The following is a 5832-nucleotide window of genomic DNA, read 5'->3' on the forward strand; positions in this document are numbered from 1 at the left end:
GTCTTCGCTGACAAACAACTCCATACAGACCTAGACGCCGTTGACGCCCTTATATAAATTATTATGAAATGATAGCTCATTCATATCCGTCAGACCGATACTACATAAATAATATGAAATGTAAAGTACGAGTGTAAAAACATATCGGTGGTGTCGTACTTATTCATAATTTTGTTGCTGGAGTTATTTTTTTAATTTACGACGAGTACATGTCTTCAAAGTGATTTTTATGATTTACTGGTATATCTTCGTCGTTAAAGATCACCTGATTAATTACCTGTGGGGTCGTAAGGTTCAAATACACGATTGTCCAAAAGCTCTGAAAATAACCAATACTGGCTTGAATAAATTGAGAAAATGAATCCATACATCAAATTTGATTATGTGACAGAAAAGAATACGGTAGCAATTCATGTGAGCACACCTTTTGCTCGAAATGAATAACGTATTTGTCACTTGTAACAAGATCTGATTTGATTTTTAGTGCTATTGTTAGTGTCGTAGAGTATTTGATTCTATGCTGGCACAATCGTTCTCACTCTAATATTTGCTTCAAGTGGTACTAGCATTTAACATTTCATAGCAATTTCATTTCCCTCATTTAATCCTTAATGTCCTTGGCGCTCTAAAAGACTTCTGTGTTATTCGTCTTCTTGGGCCTGTTATGAGTTAACACATATTCATATTATTTATTGTGGTTATGATGAAATCTTTCTCATCTCACCAAACTCGAGGAAAATGGCATGTACCTTTAAGGGACGGGAGGGCGTGTTTTAGGGCCTTGCATTGCCTCCATGTCCAGTTCATGTGCTATGGAGTTATAACTCTTTTATAACGCAATTGTATACAATAAAATAAGTTACAGTATATCAGTTTCAATGAACATTTATGTTTATATTGTCGATCGTTCGTCGACCATGCCAGCGTGCAATTGTGAAAACAAATCTTCATTGTTAAAAATTGAATTTCTCCCTCCAAGATGAAATGCCTACAGCAAAATACTTTTATTTCCAGTAGTTCAATGGAAATATGTTATTTACATTATCTAGCAAACTAGAAACGTGCGGATCAAAGATGATAACTGGTGCTTTCAAAGCATGTTATCTTGTGACAAAGGCAGGTATCACTAATTGGACCATAAAGATAATTATGACAATTGATGATGCATGGATTTCCTACAGGATACCTCAGATGCTTACGTACTGTATGAATACGAAATGAACACGAATGAGCACGTAGCCGATGTACAAACCATTCATAAATATTACAGTAAATCACACAAAAATGTCTTTTGATACCACATTCTTCCTTGCTAATTTATAAAGAGCATTCTACAATATACACACTATGAGAATATCATTACTCCATCCAACAACATAAATACGATGAGATCATTCATCATTCTACAACAAATACACGGTGAGTATATCATTACTCCATTCTACAACATAAATACGATGAGTATATCATCACCCCATTCTACAACATATACACGATGTGTATATCATTAATCATTCTACAACATATACACGGTGAGTATATCATTACTCCATTCTACAACATAAATACGATGAGTATATCATCACCCCATTCTACAACATATACACGATGAGTATATCATTAATCATTCTACAACATATACATGAAGAGTATATCATTAATCCATTCTACAACATATACACGATGAGTATATCATCACTCCATTCTACAACATATACACCGTGAGTATATCATCACTCCATTCTACAACATATACACGGTGAGTATATCATTACTCCATTCTACAACATATACACGATGAGTATATCATTAATCCATTCTACAACATATATACGATGAGTATATCATTTATCATTCTACAACATATACACGATGAGTATATCATTAATCATTCTGCAACATAATCACGGTGAGTATATCATTAATCAGTCTGCAACATATACACGATGAGTAGACCATTACTTCATTTGTACTCATTTGTTTTCTTACGATGATAGCAACATCTCTGTTTGTTATTTCACTGTTTCCATTCGCGAAATCGCTTCTACATATTTTTCGTACTCATGTAACAGGCACCTGTTCAAAAATGTGCCTTGTTATACATGTGCTTCGACTCTTTCTTGTCTTTGAATGTCCGCCGTGATATTGCTGGAATATTGCTAAAAGCGGCGTAAAACCAAACTCACTCACTCACTCTTTGAATGTCTGTGTATCATACTGTAGAGATTGGAGCGCTTGGAAATACATATGCTTGTTTTCTTTATTTTATTTTTTTAATTCTTCTCTTGTCTATTATGTATGATGTAAATATTCTAAACAAAAACAAATTGTTGTTTTTATGAGCATTTTGATTCAAAGTGTACAATTATGTAGAGTAGATGACGAAACAGAACAATAGATACAAAAAATCAAAAGGTTTTCCATTCTTTATGAATATGATAAGCTGCTATCACCTCTATTACGCGATGATACACCGTCATTTGTATAATGATATGAAAGACGTCATGACTAACTATCCATGCACTACATCTTTGTACTTCCTATATTGATAAACTGCCATCCTCGACCACACAACTAGGTGCAACACAAGCAATGTTTTTGAATGTTAGATGTGCTATAAAACCTCGATCATACGGAATAAATGTCAGGCCCTCTCTTGAGCGCCGTCGTTAGTGTATGATGTATTTTCCACGATTTTCTTGTGTAATAAATGTCCCCTTTGTGCAAATGTGAACGCATCATTTGTCCTTGTTAGTACTTATCATTATCGTCCTATTCTTGGACGCCTCCGAGTGCATTTACCCACACAACGTAATTAAGGTGCAACATAAAATATTCAAGTAAAATATGTCTACTTAAAGCATACTATACATATATGATATATATGGTACGCTGTGAGAAAAACGTTATTTTGTTCGTTTTATAGAAACAATATGCAGTTTTGACTTGTTTGACACATTTGTGTTTAGATATCATATTCTTGTTTGCTTTTGTGTTTCTTTGTATTTCAATATGCGTACTTTGAATAAATATCTGCTTCTTGAAATGTAAAAACTCAGCCATTGGAGAAACACTATATGCATACTTAAGCATATCGTTTTTTACGTATCTGCAGTAGATTGTCCGACCAGCATGCCGTGAACACATACTTTCGAATAGGTCAGGTAGAACGAACATTTTCAATTGGACAATAAGAAACCAACATTTGCAACAAAAACGCCCCGTTTTTTTAAACCTTTGTATTCATACTTTCGAAAAGATCAGTTAGAACGAACAATTTCAATAGGACAATAAGAAACTACCATTTGCAACAAGACGTCCCGTTCTTTTAAACTTTTGTGTTCATCTGTGTAATGCGATAACACATCTCTTTAGTTCATTCAGCGCGAGTACTTAAAGAACATAACTCTATGACACGCTGCATAAAAATATTATAAGCATACGAAAGCACAGTCATGTAAATAATTTTAGTAAATATACAATAGACACATAGTTTAAAGGCTCAATTAGAAAAGAAAGGTCTGTACAGAGAACATTCCTTTATATGTAGATTTATGTGAGATTTTGAAACAATATATTTATTCCAAAAATCACTTCAACTACCGGTATATAAAGATGATATGACATACACCTACCTAGAGGTATCCCAAAGAATGTGTTTCAAATACACTTCATTAATAGATACGTTTTCATCCCGTATTCATAACATTTTTAAGTCCTCAATACTTTTGGGAATAAATGTAGATAAGGACATCTTCGATATAACCATATTAATATTTCATAACTTGTGAATGTAATAGGAACACTTGTAAAAATATGTGTAAAGGTTTTAAAGTGTTTTCATTACTTAACCTAAAGTTCGCCATTAATGGAGGTTATGGTGCCTATCCATGCCTCAACTGTACGTGTTCGTTGTACAGGCTGACAACTATAGAATGACAAGCAACCTGTTGCAGTAATTAATTAATATCATATTGCTAGAATGATAATATAACCCTTTAAATTTTACACAACAATAAACCGCATCGAAGATGTCAGTCAGAAATGCTCGTAAGAGTTCGTTGATAAAACACATTATTCTAATCAATATTTTTTTAGGAAGGTTTGACACAAATTCACAATTTTTAATGAATTTTGTTAATTTGTAAAAAAAAGATGCCATTGTTACTAAATTCAGGTTTATAAAGTTTAATTTCATTATTGTTTTACTACTTAAACAATGTTTCAAAAGACTATATATATTCATCATGCATGTGACATTAAATCAGAATCAAATGCCGATAATTTCATACGCTAAGACTGAAGGCTGTATATCAGTATCCAAGGATTTTAAGATTAATTTACGTGCAACTGTATATGAGTAAAGAAATAAGAGGAGACAATAAGTACAGCTTATACCGTGTCATGTGTTGAAACTTTTAAGGGATTTTTGTGATTAATATTCTGAAAATAACACGGGGATGTTGTAAATGATAACTGAAGATGGGCTTTTAAATGGACATGAAATAAATTATAAGCGACCATCAGCTACGCCAGGTGCATATAGGCACGTTGTAATATACCATGTGAACATTCATGTCACAAAGTACAAAAATAAATGTAACGAGTGAACGCATACCATCTTCCATCTATTTTGAAAGAACACAACTCAACAAATATAAATGATTAACGAGCAAATAAATATAGACTGCATATTATAATTACAATTAAATGGAGAATATTTAAACCAAATATGAGAGAGATGTGCAATACTATTTCAGGAAATATAGAAGGATTCAATCGTGCAAGAATACTCTTATGCCACGAATGGGTTCTTCAACCACGCCAGTGTATATTAATTAAAACTGTAATTTATCACACTCGTTATGTAATAGTATTACTTATATTAAGGTTTACGTACCTTCATGGTGCCAGCGAGTAATGGGGGATTATCATGTTGTTCAGTAATTCAAACTCGCACTAGGAAAGCAATGGTGAAGGTGATAAAAGGTCTATGAACGATAATAGTGGGATTAATATGGCGACAATTGAATACTAGTGAAAACATAAAAATCAAATTTATTAAAGTTACTATATGTCTATTGCGATGATTTTTGTACAACACACCGCGATATTTATATTTATGCATCGCATCTAATTAGTACTGAATGTGATGTGATACAGCAAAGCAGCGTTGTAATGCAACTCAACTGGTAAACTTAAATATATGAATATGAAATAATCCGCGAATAAGTAAAAACAAAACTTTGGATACTGCACATGTGAAACTTTCAAGAGACGATTATAGAAATTGCGATATGTTACAGTATGGAAAAAACAAGAGCAACATGCAAGGACCAAGATCTTCATAAATGAACGAAAAAGCGCACATACTGTTAACAGAAAAGTTTATGTCTGAAAGGATTGTACAACGTTAGCATTAACTTTCTAATCATAATTTATCATAAGAAAAGTGAATGAAATCATTATGATTACAAGGACGTGAATGTATAACAATGTATACCAATACGTACAGCGTGGTTTGGTTTCGTCCTATGTATGTACCAGCTTTACGTGAATTTGAGTGACAACACCGCGTGGACTCGTATCTCCTTACGATATTTTGTGATAAGGAATACGTCACCATATCTACATTTTCCAATATTGTGTATGAATTTATACACAGGGAGCTTCTACATAATCAAGTTAAAACTTATGGTAATGAGCGGAGGAAAATATCCCACCTGCCCACTCGTTGATGAGTGAAGGTGCACCAACCAACCAATCACAGATCGGCCTGGTTCGTATAATTCAGAAGATTTCCACATTTCTCGCTCAAAATGATCTCAGCTA

General features: G+C 33.3%; 1 long non-coding RNA gene across 1 annotated transcript; it reads right to left on the reverse strand.

The window, feature by feature from the left end:
* Positions 1-277: 277 nt before the first annotated feature.
* LOC124152854 lies at positions 278-5639 on the reverse strand. Its single transcript, XR_006863565.2, has 3 exons — positions 5514-5639; positions 4901-4959; positions 278-319 (listed from the first exon to the last, which is right to left on the reverse strand). It is a non-coding gene; the product is annotated as an uncharacterized LOC124152854 (long non-coding RNA).
* Between the last annotated feature and the right edge of the window lie 193 nt (positions 5640-5832).

The sequence above is a fragment of the Haliotis rufescens genome, unplaced genomic scaffold, assembly GCF_023055435.1.
Source record: "Haliotis rufescens isolate VD_foot unplaced genomic scaffold, xgHalRufe1.0.p SCAF_4, whole genome shotgun sequence".
NCBI classification, from domain to species: Eukaryota; Metazoa; Mollusca; class Gastropoda; order Lepetellida; family Haliotidae; genus Haliotis; species Haliotis rufescens.